Source organism: Rhinoderma darwinii, unplaced genomic scaffold (assembly GCF_050947455.1).
Source record: "Rhinoderma darwinii isolate aRhiDar2 unplaced genomic scaffold, aRhiDar2.hap1 Scaffold_83, whole genome shotgun sequence".
Classification (NCBI taxonomy): Eukaryota; Metazoa; Chordata; class Amphibia; order Anura; family Rhinodermatidae; genus Rhinoderma; species Rhinoderma darwinii.
The window spans coordinates 526,419-546,242 of NW_027464397.1; the positions used below are offsets into that span (position 1 = coordinate 526,419).

Genomic DNA, 19,824 nt, shown 5'->3' on the forward strand with positions numbered 1-19,824 from the left:
ATAAACATTTACATTGAGTGACTCACATGTGGCGATTCTTTTTCGTTGTTCTTCTCTTTTCTTCTCCATGGGGACCAGACCTCTATGATGACTTCTCCCAGCCACAGCCCATTTCTGCAGAGTTTGCCGGTCAGATTTCCGCACCTATAAACGAAGATAAAATTCTCATGGTGTCACACTCTATGCCCCTGACTATAATAGTACTATACTCCGTGCCTCTGAATATAATACCTGCATACGCTGTCTCCATTAATTAAATTGTGTCAAACACTGTAAAGTAAAACACCACACACACTAACAATGCCCCCTGTAGATAGTGCCAGTGACAATGCCCCCTGTAGATAGCGCCAGTCACAATTCCCTCTGTAAATAATGACTGTCACAATAACCTCTGTGTATAGCACCAGTCACAATACCCTCTGTAAATAGTGCCAGTCACACTGCCCCCTGTAGATCGCACCAGTCAAAATGTCCCCTGTAGATATTGCCCAGTGTAAATAGAGTGCCCTGTAGATATTGCCCCAATGCTGCCCACAGAAAAAAAAGCCAGTGCAATAGTAATCAGTTGTATCTGCATCCTAAGGACACGGATACAATTGGATAAAAAGTCCTGTTTCACCCCGGTTCTCTGAACCAGCTGTAATTTTAACAACCAGTTCGGGAAAACCGGGGCAAACTGGTCCCCCTTCAGCCTCGGGACCTGGGCAAGTGCCCACATTGCCCTCATTGAAATCCGCTCCTGCATATATGGCTCTGACACTTCTCGGCATCCACTATGTATGAGCGGCACTGAAATGATGACGAGATGGAGGGGAGAAGAAGAGCGGTGAGGTGAGTATGTGTTTTTTTATGTTATGGGAGACGTTGGAGGGATGCTATGGTGCATGGTGTGGTCATTGCTGCACAATTTTACCGCACGGCCCAGCAGAAAAATGCAACACATTTATTAAAATGCTTTTGCCTCTTAATAAATGTGTCGCACTTTACGTTCAATTTTTTTTCTATTAAGACTGGTGTATAAAACAGCAGTGTTAATAAATTGCCCCCTTTATGATTAGTATCAGCGACTGGTAAGTATCCGGATAGATTGTAGTTGTAGGATCACACGCTGCAGTAACATCTTATTTCATGGATTTCTTACAGACATCGGCGTTATATAGAAATCGATAGCATTTACCAGGAATGTATTCTCACACCTCCTTCTTTTTCTTTTTCAGGTGTCTATTTCCAAGTTCAGAGAATCAAGATGGTGAATGCTCCACAGGTCGGTTCACACGGAAACCGCAACGGAATCAGCGCCAAAAAAATGCCCCAAATCACTTTCCTGGAGCGGTTTCCGCCTCTGACCCCTCATTGAAATCAATGGGTGGCAGAAAAAAACGCAGAACTGATTAATTTGATTAATTTATAGGACTTTGTGGCTGGCGTTGGAGCCGTTTAGGTATTGTGATTGTCATGGGGCAGTTGGGTAAAGGTATGTTTTTAGTCTTGTGTGAGGCTGATAAAGTGTAACTAAACTTTTAACATATCAAAGTGACATAGCAGAAGTTTTGATCAGTGGGGGTCTCAGCACTGAGACCCCCCCCCCCCCGACTGCTACAGCGAAGCGGCAGAAGCGCTTGGGTGAGTGCTGTGCCGCATGGTTTCTGATTGGCTTTCCACGGAAAACTGAGTGAGCGTTGTACGGACTAAATGGAAACTCTGAGTCTGTACACCGTTTGCTCAACTTTCCGAGGGAAGACGATCAGAAACAAAGCAGTACATCGCTCACCCTGCCGCTTCTGCTGCTTCATTTTAGCAATAAGTGGGGGTCTCAGTGCTAGGACTCCCACCGATCAAAACTTCTGACATGTCACTATGTTTAGTAACAATTTAAGGCCCCATGCACATGACTGTAAAAAAACAGAACCGCCTGGTTCTATTGGCCGCAGAAACCTTTCCGTATCGCTACGGATAGCTGTCTGTGCCGTAGAACCGTGCCGTGAATTATGGAGCATGTCCTACTTTTCGTTTTTTATGGGCCGTGCTCCCATACTTTGTATGAGAGCACGGCCCGAAACTGCGGCCCGCGGCCATCGGCCGCTGGCCGTGCCCACAATCACAGGCCGTGATTATGGGCACAGCCGTGTGAATGGGGCCGAAATGTTGATAAAATTCCTATAGAAAGTATTATGACTAAGTAAAGTAGCTGTGATAGAAATAATTCATAGAGTTCTGGTAATAAAGTGATTTTGAGTTGGATTTCCCCGGTCAGATGCGGTTTGGTTGCTGTTTGCAGAAGAGTTTTCTTCTGGAGTTCTTGTTCTTGGAGGATATTCTTGAGGACGTTTGGACGTTCTAACAGTCAGTTGTCTACCTCTGGCCATAGAGTAGTGTTTCATCTCTTACAGACGAGTGTGCAGCTTAAAGGGGTTTTTCCATCTTAGACATTTATGGCGGGTCCAGCTCTGATGTATGCCATAAATGTCTACGATGGGAAGAACTCCTATAAAATGCTCCATTTGTGGCAGGGTAAGGAATGACACTCTACTTGCCGTCAGATCCACCAAATTAAAGGTAGCGATGAATGGGGTGATAAATGTTGCAGCCAGACGCCCCTTACATCCCGGCTAGTAACAAGATATCATCATTATTTGAGGTGTTCCTGATGTAGAAATCCCTATGTGTAATGACAATGACGTTATCGAGCCCAGTATATTTTGTTTGTCAGTATGTTACACAATCTTTCTGGTTATCAGCAGTGTCCATGAAAGTCTCCCCTGAAATAAGGCTCATTTTTGTAGGGTTTGTGTGGGCAGGGTTTTAATATTTTTGCTGTGGGTGGCGCAGTGTAGTTGACACGTCTCCTTGCCAGAAGTCACAAGTCAGTGTCCGGCTATTTTCACTACTAGTGATATCACTTTGTGTCATAACTTGACGCATGTGAGGTCTCTATTGAATGTGTAATATTTTTCCTGATGATGATATCAGATATTTGGTGTCCTCTCTAGGCCACACTTAGGCCCATGTTATAAATGAGATGTAAATGGTCCACTGAATAGATTGTAGAATGGTTTTCTGTTATACAGATGTGAAGGAGAGCGCTATTTCTTCTAGACATCTGATCTTTGGTGTGATTGGTGAATAATTTAGGGGCTGTGGTCAGAGACAATTCCATGATACTTGTGGCTTATAGTCAATGTGGGGTGGTCGGTGCGACCTCTTGGATAGGAAGACTTGAGGTGGGATCTCTAGTTTGGCTCCGCAGAATGTACCCAAGAACGGATTTAATTGCCCCTTAAAAATGATTTGAGCTTTATCAGAAACCAGGTACACTAACATCTCTTTACTGATCCAGTACATCTATAGCATATACCAGGAACGTATTATAGCACCTCTTTCTTTTCTAGATGTCTATAAGTGAAGAGAAGCAAAATATAGAATCCTCCAGTCAGCGGCAAAGGAGGAATCAGAGGACTGGTAATTAATATTATTATTAATTACTGATAATTATCAGGCTGGTTTCTAGCTCTGGATTACTCAGAGGTGTAATTCCCAAGTGACGGCTAAGATTTGAACAGCGAAGCTACTGCAGTCCTAGTACTTGTAGCAGACGCTGAAATAGTAAATTAGAATCACTCGGAAACAACCGCCGATTCCCAGGTACATACCGTCTTCTACAGCGATGTGACTGCGCATGAGCAGTAGCGCACGCTGAAATACAAGTTTAGAATAAGCACTTGGGAACAGTTGCCGGTTCCCGGGTACATACAGTCCTCTACAACGATGTGACTGCGCATGAGCAGTAGTGCACGCTGAAATACAGGTTTAGAATAAGCACTTGGAACAGTCGCCAGTTCCCGGGTACATACCGTCCTCTACAGCGATGTGACTGCACATGAGCAGTAGCGCACGCTGAAATACAGGTTTAGAATAAGCACTTGGGAACAGTCGCTGGTTCCCGGGTACATACAGTCTTCTACAGCGATGTGACTGCGCATGAGCAGTAGCGCACGCTGAAATACAGGTTTAGAATAAGCACTTGGGAACAGTCGCCGGTTCCCGGGTACATACCGTCCTCTACAGCGATGTGACTGCGCATGAGCAGTAGCGCACGCTGAAATACAGGTTTAGAATAAGCACTTGGGAACAGTCGCCGGTTCCCGGGTACATACAGTCCTCTACAGCGATGTGACTGCGCATGAGCAGTAGCGCATGCTGAAATACAGGTTTAGAATAAGCACTTGGGAACAGTCGCCAGTTCCCGGGTACATACAGTCTTCTACAGCGATGTGACTGCGCATGAGCAGTAGCGCACGCTGAAATACAGGTTTAGAATAAGCACTTGGGAACAGTCGCCGGTTCCCGGGTACATACAGTCCTCTACAGCGATGTGACTGCGCATGAGCAGTAGCGCATGCTGAAATACAGGTTTAGAATAAGCACTTGGGAACAGTCGCCAGTTCCCGGGTACATACAGTCCTCTACAGCGATGTGACTGCGCATGTGCAGTAGCGCACGCTGAAATACAGGTTTAGAATAAGCACTTGGGAACAGTCGCCGGTTCCCGGGTACATACCGTCCTCTACAGCGATGTGACTGCGCATGAGCAGTAGCGCACGCTGAAATACAGGTTTAGAATAAGCACTTGGGAACAGTCGCCGGTTCCCGGGTACATACCGTCCTCTACAGCGATGTGACTGCGCATGAGCAGTAGCGCACGCTGAAATACAGGTTTAGAATAAGCACTTGGGAACAGTCGCCGGTTCCCGGGTACATACCGTCCTCTACAGCGATGTGACTGCGCATGAGCAGTAGCGCACGCTGAAATACAGGTTTAGAATAAGCACTTGGGAACAGTCGCCGGTTCCCGGGTACATACAGTCTTGCTGAAATGCAAGTTTAGTAGAAGCACTCGGGAACAGTTGCCAGTTCCCGAGTGCAGGCGAGGACTTGGGCAGCGCTACTGTTGCGCATGCGCAGTTGCAGCTACAGGCTGGTAGTCACACCAAGCACTCGGGAATAATTGGATGTTCCGGAGTGCAAACGAAATAAAGCGTGTTCATGAGAACATTGAAAGCGACCACAAAGCCATACTATGGTCGGGATGTGTCTTTTCCCGACCATAGCCAGGAGAATGGGTTATGGTCGGATCCAAGGGTAACCAGTAACACAACAAAACTTCTGCAACAAAGGCGTTGAGTACATAATGACATGGCTTTATAAGCATTCACACATGGCAGACCTGGGAGCCTTGTTTAGGCCCCCGGTTGCCATGGCACCTATCAGAAACCTGCGATTGCGCTGATGGTGACAGAAGAAGCCCCCGCCATCTGTTTACCCACGTAGATGCCCCACTATTGACCACAGCAACTGAGGGGTAACGTGCCGGGTTCTACGCTATTTCTCGCACCATCCAAGTACTGTACATTTACGGTACTTTGTGCTAACTGCATGGCACTGTATATGTATGTCACCCAGTGGTTAAATGACAGAAAGCTGACATCAGTACCGTGAATTTCTAGGTTTATAGGATTTGCGTCTGTAAGTAAATAAACCGTATGCAACCCCAATGGCAGCCTCTATCTGTGGTGCACGGTTGGGTAAACGTTCTTTTGGCACTTGCCCCCTCCCCACCTAGTGCTGCACATGGAATAATACAAGACGTTTTTGGGCATGTGCAGTAGCCTGGGGCTGCTCTGCTTGTATGTACCAAGATGATGAAGCAAGCGGGCCTGGGACATTTCACCCATCTGCCCTTAACAACAACCCACCCCCAAATCTGGAACTTCTACAGAGCAGAGAGTAAGCCGGAGGGCATGAATAGCAGAAACAGTGAGGAAAATCCTGACCTAGAATGGATCCAATTGTAGCAAACTATCAGCTGCGAGAAATATCAGGCATGTTCCTGGATATAAACAAGAATATTCCCATTCACTGACCCCAAACAGATATCTTAAAAATGCTGAGGAATTAGTAAGTTGCCGAACTTTTCATTATACGAAATTTAAGCATCTAGTTACATGAAAATGAAAATCCCTATTATATTGCCATTTTATAGAGATCAGTGATAAAATAGTGGCCACTCGGGGGCACAAATATGGATAACCAGGCCTGTACCTCTAGTTGTGCCTGTGACAATGCATCACCCCCAACTTATTCTTAAGGACCATGATCAGGGGACTGTAGAGTGCGTACACTCCTACCGGGGGGGGGAAGTGGCTTCACCTACTCACCTTCCCCATTAATGGCCATACCTTTTCCCAAACCCCCTGTCCCTCTAATAAGACTCAGACACTTGGGTTGGATAAATTTGGCCACAGCAGCCATTTTATTTACAAACAAACATCAAGAACAACAATTTACAAATAATAATAACAATGGAAGGGGAGTCCTTGGAGCTACAAAAGTCTGTCACGAAACAGCCCACCTGCATAGTATTTTACTCCCAGCCGTCACCCTACTGGCTCAGGGGCACCGTTATACCTGCAGTTGGCTGACCTCAACCGCAACCACTCCCCGGGACACCACCCAGCGGGAGCCCAAATTGACCACTCCCCGGGACACCACCCAGCGGGAGCCCTAATTGACCACTCCTCGGGACACCACCCAGCAGGAGCCCAAATTGAGCAGACTACCAACCATAATAAATTGGGGAGGGACCATACCCCCTATGAATCCCCCCCCCCCCACAGTAATTTACCACCAACTCCAAGGACCCCCAATCCGCCAAACAACTGCTGCGACATTGCAAAACTGTTCCACAGCATCCTCTGGTACCTGCGGAAAAACAAAAACAACGAGCAACAAAGCGAAATACCAAAATAGTCACACAGATGAACACATCATTTTGGGAGGGAGGGTGGGACAAGCTTCCCTGTGCTGTTACTAAAGATGGCGACGCCTTTCCCTCTCCTACCCTTAAGTAAACTGACCTCGCCCCCCTCACATCCGCCCCCTCCTAACCACACCCCTAACTCCTTAACTCCTTCCCTTCCTAACATCCCTGATCATGGTGGCCTCCCCCTATGGCATTCTGCCGGGTCCAGCCTGTACTTGATCAGGGGACTGTAGAGTGCGTACACTCCTACCGGGGGGGGGGAAGTGGCTTCACCTACTCACCTTCCCCATTAATGGCCATACCTTTTCCCAAACCCCCTGTCCCTCTAATAAGACTCAGACACTTGGGTTGGATAAATTTGGCCACAGCAGCCATTTTATTTACAAACAAACATCAAGAACAACAATTTACAAATAATAATAACAATGGAAGGGGAGTCCTTGGAGCTACAAAAGTCTGTCACGAAACAGCCCACCTGCATAGTATTTTACTCCCAGCCGTCACCCTACTGGCTCAGGGGCACCGTTATACCTGCAGTTGGCTGACCTCAACCGCAACCACTCCCCGGGACACCACCCAGCGGGAGCCCAAATTGACCACTCCCCGGGACACCACCCAGCGGGAGCCCTAATTGACCACTCCTCGGGACACCACCCAGCAGGAGCCCAAATTGAGCAGACTACCAACCATAATAAATTGGGGAGGGACCATACCCCCTATGAATCCCCCCCCCCCACAGTAATTTACCACCAACTCCAAGGACCCCCAATCCGCCACACGAACATACTTAGACACCTTTAAGTATGCGAGCCCCCACCCAACGAGAGGGCCCTTTCGATACCTTCCTGCAAGCGCAGAGTCCACAGGTCGATCCCCACGGCCGTCAGGTGCACACCATCACCTAGCCAATAATTACCCTGGCCATCCTCGAAGTCATAATGACGCACGAAGACCCACCCATTTCTCACCACGAAACCCGAAACTGCCCGATTAACCTTAACCCTGGCTTTATTCAACCGCTGCACCGATCTAGCATGCCGCCAAACCTTCCGCGGGACAATCTCTGACCACACCACCTTAATAGCCGGGAAAACGGACCATAACCTGAGTAGATCGTATTTTATATCCCTGATCAATTCCCGAAAAGGACGACTACCCAAATCGTTACCCCCGACATGTAACACCAAGACATCCGGGGCCCTGTCCATCAGCGCAAACCGATGCACGTCCGGCAACACCCGACTCCACAGCATCCCCCTACTCCCCAGCCACCCCACGACTACATCCTCCCGCCGAAAACCCAACTGCCGCCCGTCTGGACGAACATCCGCCCGCTCCGCCCCCCAATGAACGTAGGAATGCCCGACGATCCACACCAATCGGCCCGCGGGTCCTGAAAAATAAAACCACTGATTAACAAAACGAGTAAGGATGCAAGCGAAACATGGAGGAGGAGAGAAAAACGATGAGGGGAGCCGGAGGGAGTGTAGAGAAGGAGGGATTACGACTGGACTATCATATAAACTGAGGGCGCACATACAGCTGGAAGCGGCGGGAATCCCATCGACCTATCTGCTTTACCACTTCCTCACCCAACCCCCATGCCACCGCCTCCGTCGCTGCCCCAATCCGAAAAGAATGGGGGGAAAACAACGCCTCCTCCAGTCCCAACTTCCGCAGACACCTACGAAAAACCCACGTAAACTGATACCGGGACATAAAGGACCCATCCTCATGACACAACAACTGTCCCCTACGCACCGTTGAGACCTCTCTGAACCCCGCAAAGCAGGCGACCGGGCACATCCTGACCCCCTTGGCCACCCCCAACACCACTCTCTTACCCCGACCCCCTTGATCCGTCTTAGACCGCCGGATCCAGAATTCCACACTCCGATCCGTTACCAACACATCTTCCATTCTCAACCCCCCAGGTCTCCTTGTGCTGGGAGCCACCAGCTCCCCGACCCTCAGGGCCCCAAAAAATGCCCACGAGAATGCCAACCTATACAGGGTCACCTCGTAGCTGGAAAAACAAATGTCACACAACACCCCCCACAACTGTTCCAACAACATAAACGACACAGGGCGCCGCCGATTCGGCAACATCCTCCCTCTCCTGTACCCCCTCAGGGCCTGGCCAACCAAAAAACTTTTTGTAACATCCGTGTACCCCCGGACCTTAAAACCAAAAGCCAGGGCTGCCACAAAACGATTCACCTTGGACACTGACCAGCCCGCGATAGAGACTTGCCCCAGAAAAACTAACAACGCCACCACCCGATCCTCATCCGTCACTACACCCTCCAGAACTGCCAACCAACTCTCCCACTCCCGCCACGCCGAATCATAAGCAGCCCAAGTACCCTGCGCAAGCGAAGCCTGAATCAAACCTCCTGCGGCTCATAACCCAGCCCCCACAACCATTCCGGGCAAGCGATCCCGTCCTCCTCCGCGTCCGGAGCCACCATCCTGAACCGCTCCCACTGCAAGCGAGAAAGAGAATCTGCGATGTTATTTTTGATCCCTGGCACATGAACCGCCACAACCCAAGCGTTCAAAGACAAGCAACGTAAAACAAGGTGCCTCAAAAGCCGGACGACCGGGGGGGATGACGCTGACACGTTGTTAATGGCCCCCACTACGCCCAAGTTGTCACAATGGAACCGTACCTTGCTGTCCCGAAACCTCTCACTCCAAATTTCCACCGCCACTACTATGGGAAACAGCTCTAGGAATGCCAGGTTCTTCACCAAACCCAACTCCGCCCATTCCTCAGGCCACCGCGCCGCGCACCACTGACCCTTGCAGTAAGCCCCAAATCCCACGCCCCCCGCAGCATCTGTAAACAGCTCCCAATCCACGCTGTCAACCACCGGGGCCATGATCAAGGACCTCCCATTATAACGATGCAAAAACTCAAACCAAACTGCCAAATCTGCCCTCAGCGTCTGTGTCAGACGAATGAAATGATGAGGGGCTGTCACCCCAGCCGTCGCTCCCGACAGCCGCCTGCTGAAAATCCGGCCCATGGGCATAATCCTGCAAGCAAAGTTAAGCTTACCCAATAATGACTGTAAAGCACGTAACGTGATCTTACGCAAATGTCTAGCCCGGTCCACCTCCGCCCGTAACGCTACCAATTTATCTTCCGGGAGCCGACACTCCATCCTCAAAGAATCAATGGTGATTCCTAAAAAGACCAGACAGGAGCTAGGTCCTTCCGTTTTGTCCTGGGCCAAAGGCACACTGAACCTCTTTGCCACCCACTCTATCGTGTTCAACAACGTAGCACAAACCGAAGACCCGCCTGGACCAACACACAGGAAATCATCCAAGTAATGTATGACCGATGAGACCCCCGCAACCTCACAAACCACCCACTCCAGGAAAGAACTAAAAGCCTCAAAATAGGCACAGGAAATAGAACACCCCATAGGGAGGCAGCGATCCACAAAATAAGCCCCGTCCCAATAACATCCTAACAGCCGTATGCTGTCAGGATGCACAGGGAGGAGGCGAAAGGCCGACTCAATATCCGTTTTTGCCATTAATGCACCCACACCATAGCGGCGCACCCACGCAACTGCCGCATCAAACGACGTGTAAGCCACCGAGCAAAGTTCCGGAGAAATCCCATCATTAACCGATCGCCCCCTCGGGTAAGATAAATGATGTATGAGCCTAAACGTATTCGGCTCCTTCTTAGGCACCACCCCCAGTGGTGACACCACCAGCTCTGGTAAAGGGCAACTCTCAAACGGACCTGCCATGCGCCCCAACTCCACCTCCTTCCGCAACTTATCCCCTACTACCCCTGGATACTGCAACGCTGAACGCAAACTACGCAAGGTAAACGGCACCTTGTGAGCAGGGGCAGGGATCCGGAAACCAACCCGAAAACCATCCAACAACAAACTTACCCTGGACCTATCAGGGTACCTATTTAGAAAGGGCTCCATGTCTTCCCACCTCACCGGTGTCCGGCCCTTGACTAGCGCCCCCGGCCCCTCGTCCTTTTCCCTTCCGAAAACATTTAACCGCTCCGTGAGAGATCCCCCCGCAGGAGGAGCAGCTATGTTTGAACTTACAACCCGATCCGAACTTACACTGGCCCTCATTAAACTGCCAGCAGAACCCGGATTTTCCTCCTGCCCCCCTGCTCCCCCACCCGAAGGCAATGAGGGGCCGGCCACCCCGGCCCCACCCCCTTGAAAGGACTGGCCAAAACGCACTGGAGCCATGACCCGCAACCATAACCCTATGTCTTTGTTATCCCACCTAATGTCAGGTCTCACTGCCTTCCGCTGCCGGAACTGCTCATCATAGCGCAGCCACGTCTGCCCGCCGTAAACTCGATGAGCCTCTCCGATAGCATCCATATAACAGAAGAGGCCGGAACAATGTTCCGGCGTCTTCTGTCCAATGACGCTTGCCAAAATAGCAAAAGCCTGCAACCAATTAACAAAAGTTTGGGGAATCAATCGATACTGACGTTTTTCCTCCTTCTCGCTTTCCAACCACTTCCCTTTATCTAAATTGAACTTCTCCAACGGCAACAATGAAAAAATTTCCACATATTCATCCCTCCATATCTTTTCCCTTACTTCCGGTTTCAGATGCGCCCCCAATGGGCCCTCAAAACAAACATAGACCTCGCCCTTCGCCTTATCGTCCAACCGCACCTCATCCACTGCCACATCCATTTCTGTCTGCACCGACACTGCCACGCCCGATTCCCTAGACACTACCCCAGCTCCCCATAGCGTGCTATCCACCACTGCAGGCCCCGACGGCCCCACCCAAGCTGCAACCGGGGATGGAGAACCTATCGCCCCCCCTCCGCATCGCGCCAAAAGGTCACGCACACAACACAACAATTCCTGAATCTCACCCCCACCACCCGTACTTCCTGTAATCCCCCCGCTACACCCCGGCAATCCCGTAGGCAAAAGTGAACCCCCACCCCCTACCCCTGGGGACCGAAATACAGCAGGCAATGAAAAAGTAGGAGACAGCGACTCACCGGGCTGCGCAGGTGCTGTGTCCCCACCAGCCGGGGCGAAGGATCCATCCAGACGTCCCTCTTGGTCACCGAACTCACGGTCGTCCACTTCATCCTGCCCAGACGGGCCAGGACAAGCGCCGCATGCATGACATCCCCGACCTTCTGATGGAGCGCTCCGTAACTGCGCCGATGAACTGGGCCTCTCCGCCCGTCTGTTGGGGGGCTCGACCACCCTGCGGCCCGCAGGTAGCCGCCCTCCTGCCCGCCGTGTCACCACCGACCGTGGCACACGCCTTGAATTGGTTGCATCATCCTGGGTACAGGTGGGCCGCCCGACTGGAGCATCGCCAGCACGGCCCACCGCAAGTCCTGGGTCCCGTCGTCTGGAGGCAGAGGGAGGTCCCGGATGCATGGGCGCCTGCCCTACCACCTCCGCTGAGCCAGGCCGGCTTCCAGGATTCCTCTCAGACCAGGCCGTCCTGCTCACGGCAGCCGAGCGAGGGGCCCGGCCTGGAGGGTCCCTCGTGGGGCTCCTTACCCTGCGCCTGGCTCGTGGCATCACTTCCGGGCTCAACCTCTCCGGAGGCCTCGTGCGACGTGACCGCCGCCGGGGAGGAGAGGACGGCACCGCCTGCGCCCCAGTTCCAAACACGGCCGCGTCCTCCGTACTCGCCCCTGAACCAGGGGGCTCCCCATCTTCCTCTCCTCGTCCGCTCACCACCGAGCTCGGAGCCCCAGACAGCGGGCCGGAAAGCCCCAGCCCCTCCGCTAGCCAGGCCATGCCTCGTTCTGCTACTGCTGCCCGGAGCTGGATAAGTAGTGCATCCATTGTTAAATCCTGGACAAGCTTCCCTGTGCTGCTACAAGCTTCCCTGTGCTGTTACTAAAGATGGCGACGCCTTTCCCTCTCCTACCCTTAAGTAAACTGACCTCGCCCCCCTCACATCCGCCCCCTCCTAACCACACCCCTAACTCCTTAACTCCTTCCCTTCCTAACATCCCTGATCATGGTGGCCTCCCCCTATGGCATTCTGCCGGGTCCAGCCTGTACTTGAAGTGTTTGAGCTTCTACATGGACCTAACAAGCGATCTGCTGGAGTCCCTTATCTACACATATTCAGGGCGGAGGTGCCTTGCTGGGGGCTCCACTACATAAATATCCTGCAGACTGTCCGGAAACAAAATGTACTTCTCAGTCGTATGTATATATGTATGGAGCATGTCCTCACTGTATATACTGTACTCCCTCCTTACTGTCCTCATATATACTGTATATAATGTACTGTTCAGTTATATGTATATATGTATGGAGCATGTCCTCACTGTATATACTGTACTCCCTCCTTACTGTCCTCATATATACTGTATATAATGTACTGTTCAGTTATATGTATATATGTATGGAGCATGTCCTCACTGTATATACTGTACTCCCTCCTTACTGTCCTCATATATACTGTATATAATGTACTGTTCAGTTATATGTATATATGTATGGAGCATGTCCTCACTGTATATACTGTACTCCCTCCTTACTGTCCTCATATATATTGTATATAATGTACTGTTCAGTTATATGTATATATAGGATGTGTCCTCACTGTATATACTGTACTCCCTCTTTACTGTCCTCATATATACTGTATATAATGTACTGTTCAGTTATATGTATATATGAGACGTGTCCTCACTGTCAGTGGCGTAACTACCGCGGTAGCAGCAGTAGCGGCTGCTACGGGGCCCGGGGCTTGAGGGGGCCCGGTGGCGCCGCTAGCAGCCGTTATGGCTACTACAGCGGTAGCGTCGCTACTGTGGGGCCCGCGACGCCGAGCCTTACACAGGCCCTCTCATGCCTGTAGGTGTCGCTAGCACCGGAGGGGGCCCCAGTGCTAGCGGCAGCCAAATACATGTATTAGCACTGAATGGCCGGGCATGTTCCGTGCCTGACCATCCAGTGCCTTACAATGACACTGATTGGCTAGCGGCGCGATGACATCATCGCGCCGCTTCCATGCTTAGAAGGTGCTGATTGGCGGGGCAAGTCATTCTGCCCCGCCAATCAGCGTCATTGGAGGACGCTCGTTCAGCTCCTGCAGACATGCTCAGAAGAGAGCATGTCTGCATCGCCAGTGAACAGCGTGGGAACCGGAGAATGTGAGTATGTCAAGTTTTTGTTTTTTTTCCCTCATAAAAATGTGAATGGCATTATCTATAGTGGGGGGGGGGTCATCTTTATGTGGGCTATTATATATAGGGTTCTATATGTGGGGCAGTAGCTACAGGGGGGTCTATATGTGGGGCAGTAGCTACAGGGGGGGTCTATATGTGGGGGTGTGGGCCACTATATACAGGGGGCTCTATATGTGAGCCATTATATACAGGGGGCTCTATATGTGGGCCACTATATACAGGGGGGTCTATATGTGGGCCATTATATACAGGGGGCTCTATATGTGGGCCACTATATACAGGGGGGTCTATATGTGGGCCACTATATACAGGGGTGGGTTACCTGTGGGGCACTAGCAACAGGGTGGCTATATGTAGTGCACAGTCTACAGGGGTGGGCTATATGTGGGACACTATATACAGGGGGAGCTATATGTGAGACACTATGTACAGAGGTGGGCTATACGTGGAGCAATAACTATAGGGGAAGCTATATGTAGGGCAGCACCGTGGCTCAGTGGTTAGCACTATTGCCTTGCAGCTCTGGAGTCCATATGTGGGCACTATCTATAGGGGCTTCTATGTAGGGCACTATCTACAGGGGGCACTATCTACAGGGGGCACGGTGTGTGTGTGTGTGTGTGTGTGTGTGTGTGTGTGTGTGTGTGTGTGTGACAGTTATATTTAGATGTGTTGAGAATTTTAACTTTGTTTACAGGTGCAGAAATGTTTTAAAAGTGAGAAGCCGAAGACATCTGAACGGAAAACTGCAGAAATGGGTCATGGCCGGTAGAAATCCATCATAGATGTCTGAACCGGAGGGAGAAGAAAAGAACTAGAATCTGAGACGTCACCGGTGAGTCACTTAATGTAAATGTTTATTCTGCCTCTAATCAGTAATGTAGTCACTGTATGATCTGCAGCGAGATGATGGTGATAGGATTTTTTTTGTGAAACCGCATCTCCCAGCATATCCTTATCATTGTTCAGGCCATGCTGAGAGCTGTAGTTATACGCCGTACAAACCTATACGCAGTGGCGTAACTACCGCTATAGCAGCCGTAGCGACTTCTACAGGGCCTGCAGCATGAGGGGGCCCGTGCCACCCGCCGGCACGGCCCCCTCCCATGGCCGCAGGCTCCGCTAGCAGCCGCTATGGCTGCTACAGCGCGACGCCACTGAAGGGGTTGTTCCTACATAAGACATGTATCCCCTAATCACAGGATAGGGGATACATGTGTGATCGCTGGCAGCGATGAGGAGAACGGGGGACCGAAAGTCCCCCCTAAGTTCTCCATGACAAACCTCGGACTTCCGGGGTCTGTGTCGGCAGCTCCGTAGAAATGAATGGAGCGCCGGTCGTGCTTGTGCGCATGCGTGACTAGCGCTCCTTTCATTTTTATTGAACTGCGCAGACGCCGGAAGTCCGAGGTTAGTCATGGAGAACGTCGGGGGACTTTCGGTCCCCCATTCTCCTTATCGCTGCCAGCGATCACACATGTATCCCCTATCCTGTGGATAGGGGATGCATGTCTTTTGTAGGACAAACTATAGGCCGTTTTTTTTTTGGGGGGGGGGGGCTATATGGCGTTATCTACAGAGGGGTTCTGTATGGCATTATCTACAGGGGGGGCTGTATGGCATTCTCTACAGGGGGGACTGTATGGCATTCTCTACAGGGGGGACTGTATGGCGTTATCTACAGGGGGGCTGTATGGCGTTATCTACAGGGGGCTGTATGGCATTATCTACAGGGGGGCTGTATGGCATTATCTACAGGGGGCTGTATGGCGTTCTCTGCAGGGGGCTGTGTATGGTGCTATCTATAGGGGGGCGCTGTGTGGTGGAATCTATAGGGAGGCACTATCTACAAAGGGGGGGGGTTGCGTGATACCCAGCAGAAGGGGGGCCCTAGTCAAAAGTTTGCTATGGGGCCCAGTCTTTCCTAGTTACGCCCCTGCTCACTGTATATACTGTACTCCCTCTTTACTGTCCTCATATATACTGTATATAATGTACTGTTCAGTTATATGTATATATGGGACAGGGTCCGCTCTCTAATCAGGATTTTTAAGGTGCTATGGATAAAACATTATCCCCTACTATACCTTTTCCTGTAATATTATAATAAATATTGGATTTCTCTCTTTCTAAACAGACTCCGCTCCCACTGGACAACATGCAGGGCTCCCATGTTACGTCATCGCCATAGAAACTGTTCGGTTTCCAACCATCGTAGAACGGACAACTAACCGGCAACTGAAAGCTCCTCCCAATGTATTAATGTCACTTCTGTATGGACAGGTAAGATTTGTCTATCCCCTTCAATTGGTTTTCCCATGAAGGACATTTATGACATCTCCACAGGATATGTCATAAATGTCAGATAGATGGGAGTCCCACCTCTGTGACCGGCGCCTATCTCCAGAACGAGGCCCCCTAAACAGTGGCGGATTAAGTAGGCCATAGGCCCTGGGCTGTTACCCAAACATGGGGCCCCCCTACTCCTCCGCCACTACCTTTTTGTGCAAGCATTAACAGATGGATGTTACGATTCCCCTTGTCAAAGGGCTGCGTCCCTACATACTGACAGTATCACACTGTGCAGGGACAAATCCTCCTGACAAGGGGAATGGTAACACGCAATTGTCTATCAGTCCTGGACTGCACAAAGATATTTTGTGAAAGACAAGGATTTCCTATAAAAAACATGTCAGGAGAGGAGACAGATTCTCTATAAATCTAGTGACTCACAGAAGGTAAAGTAAAGCACCACACACACAGCCCCCGTAGAAAGTGCCACACACAGCCCCTGTCGATAGCGCCACACACACAGCCCCTGTAGATAGCATCACACACACAGCCCCTGTAGATAGCTTCACACACATCCCCCCTCCCCTTGTATATAGTGCCACACAGCCCCCTCTCCCCTTGTATATAGTGCCACATATCCCCCCTCCCCTTGTATGTAGTGCTACACAGCAATCACCCCCCTGTATATTGCCACATATATTGCCTCCAAAACAAAACATTGTACTTACCTTGCCCCGTTCCCGCGACGGACGGTGCGCTGCACTGTCTCCAGGCAGAACGCATGCTCATATCAGCGTGATGCAGTTACGTCATCACGGCGGCCTGCCCAGGGAGTCTTCCCAGCACCTTATAGGCTGCAGTCCTAACTTGGCCTGAAGCCTATATCATTAATTCATATCTGCGTCCTGAGGATGCAGATACAAGTGAATGTGGCTGTCGCTAGCATCGGGGCCCCCTCCAGTGCTAGGCGCCAATGGGCTTGAGGGGGCCCGTGCAGCCCAGCCAATAAATGTTATGGGCTTGGCAGCCATGGGCCCCCTGGGAGCCTTGGTCGGCTGCCCAAGCCTTCCTAACGATGATCCGCCGCTGCCCCCAAACCCAGTTATAGCTTTTTGTGCTCATGCTGCTTCCTGGTCACTTCTTGATGACATGGTCGGAAGTTACAGAAACAGCGGTGAGTGCCTCGAATTTCTATCTTCTATATTTCAGATCCTCGCTGTCTTTTTGGATTATTTATCAGTTTGTTTTCTGTGTTTTTACAGATAGTGCCAGAAACCCAACTATGGATTTTCGAGCCAGAGAACAGTCATGGCTGGTTAAAGATGACTCCACAGCCACAGGTGTTGGCAGTCAGAGAAATATTAGGGAGCCACAGAACTCCTTCAAAAGCCTTGTAAATAAAAGAATGAAAGTTTGGTGGAACCGAGCATTCCTAGCAAATTATCTCCAACGGAACCTTAGGGCCTGTTCACACGGAGTTTTTTGACACGTTTTTTGACGCGGAAAACGCGTCGGAAAACGCGCCAAAAACGACCCAAAATGACTCCCATTGATTTCAATGGGAGATGGAGGCGTTTTTTTACCGCGAGTAAAAAAAACGCCTCGCGGCAAAAAGAAGGGACATGACCCTTCTTGATGCGGTTTCCGCGTCCAAAACCGCATTGAAATCAATGGGGACACGTCAAAAAACACCTCGAACTAGTGAGGTGTTTTCTGACGAGTATATTGCCGAGAGTTTTGGAGGAGTTTTTTGCAGGAGTCGTCTCCTGCTGCTAGTCCAGCCCAGAAAGGGGCTGTCATTTCCTGTCTGCTCGTGGAGGCTGAAAACCATCGTGGACAGAACTCCCCTGAGGGATACAGAAAACAGAAGTCCTGCATCCAAATTGAATACAAGTAAGTGCAATTGCTCCTATGTGCCATACATGCTATACATGTATGGAGCTGTGCATTTTTTTTTTTAGAATTTTTTTTTTTTTTTTTTTTTTGCAAATTTTTTTTTTAAATTTTTTTTTTAAATTTTTTTTTTACATTTTGTTATGCAGTTGTTCATGTATGTCATCTCTTTTTTTTTTTTTTTTTACATTTCAGGAACAGAAATGACGACTGCAGAGTTGTACCACAGAATGGACATTGATGTTGGAAAATTGATACAAGAAGTAAGTATACTTTTTTTTTTTAATGTGGGCCTGTTCACATCAGCGTGGTTTCCGCTGAGGGGTTCCGTCGGTGCTTTCAGTCAGGGGAACCCCTCAACGGAAAGGCAAGTGTGAAGTAAGTTCCGTTTGCATCACCATTCATTTCAATGGTGACAGATCCGTTGCTAATGGTTTCTGTTTGTCCCCGTTGTGCAAAGGGTTCTGTCGTTTTGACGGAACCAATACTGCAGTGTAGGGAATCCCATTAGCAACGGATCCATCAGCATTGAAGTCAATGATGATGCAAACAGAAAACAATGTTTTTTTTAATGTGGGCCTGTTCACATCAGCGTGGTTTCTGCTGAGGGGTTCCGTCGGTGCTTTCAGTCAGGGGAACCCCTCAACGGAAAGGCAAGTGTGAAGTAAGTTCCATTTGCATCACCATTCATTTCAATGGTGACAGATCCGTTACTAATGGTTTCTGTTTGTCCCCGTTGTGCAAAGGGTTCTGTCGTTTTACGGAATGAATGGCGCAGTCAACTAATACATCAAAGACGACAAAACCCTAACACAACGGTGGCAGATGGAAACTATTTAAGTAGGTTAGGCTTTGTTGACATCTGCGTTGGGGTCCCGTTCTGAAGTTCCATCGGAGCTTTCCGTCTGAATTGGACCCTGAGCAGACACAAACTGAAACCAGAGGTTTTCGTCTCCATCACTATAGATTTTAATGGTGATGGAGCCGCTGACCGTGGTTTACGTTTGTCTCTTGTGTGGACTAGATCCGTCTTTTTACCGGAAGCAATAGCGTAGTATATAGTTATCCGGCCCTTATCCAGTGTGAACATATGTTTTTTCTGTATTTTATTCAACGTGTGGATGACATTTTTTAAAATCTCATCCACTCTGCTTGTACTGTACGCTGCATATTTTCCGCTAGGAAATGCAGGGCAAGGTTTAGTAGAGTAATTTTAAGTGACCTTTCTATTGTAATTTATTACAGGTACAGACACATCCCAATCTATGGGACAAAGGTGCAACTGGGTACAGTGACCGTTATGCTCGCGGAGACAGCTGGCTGAACATTTGCAAGGCCCTGTACCCGGCCTGGACTAGCCTTTCTGCCTCTCAACAAAGGCGTATTGGTGAGTATGTCACTTTTTTCATTCCATTCATTTTAATTTAAAAATCTTTATCAACATGTTTGTTTTTTAGTATTTTAAAAAGTAACTTCGTTTTGAATTTGCAGAGGAGGATGTGAAAAAGAGGTGGAAGAGCGTGCGGGACCGCTTCCTGAAGATGGTGCGAAAGACCGAGAGGAGTGGAGCCTCTCCATCTAAAAGAGTCAAGGTCCCTCACCATGATGAGCTGCTGTTCAT

At 49.7% G+C, this 19,824-nt stretch overlaps 1 long non-coding RNA gene across 1 annotated transcript; it reads left to right on the top strand.

Annotated features, from left to right (window-relative positions):
* Positions 1-1,214: 1,214 nt before the first annotated feature.
* LOC142731595 (uncharacterized) lies at positions 1,215-17,599 on the top strand. Its single transcript, XR_012879036.1, has 3 exons — positions 1,215-1,264; positions 16,156-16,301; positions 17,573-17,599. It is a non-coding gene; the product is annotated as an uncharacterized LOC142731595 (long non-coding RNA).
* Positions 17,600-19,824: the final 2,225 nt, after the last annotated feature.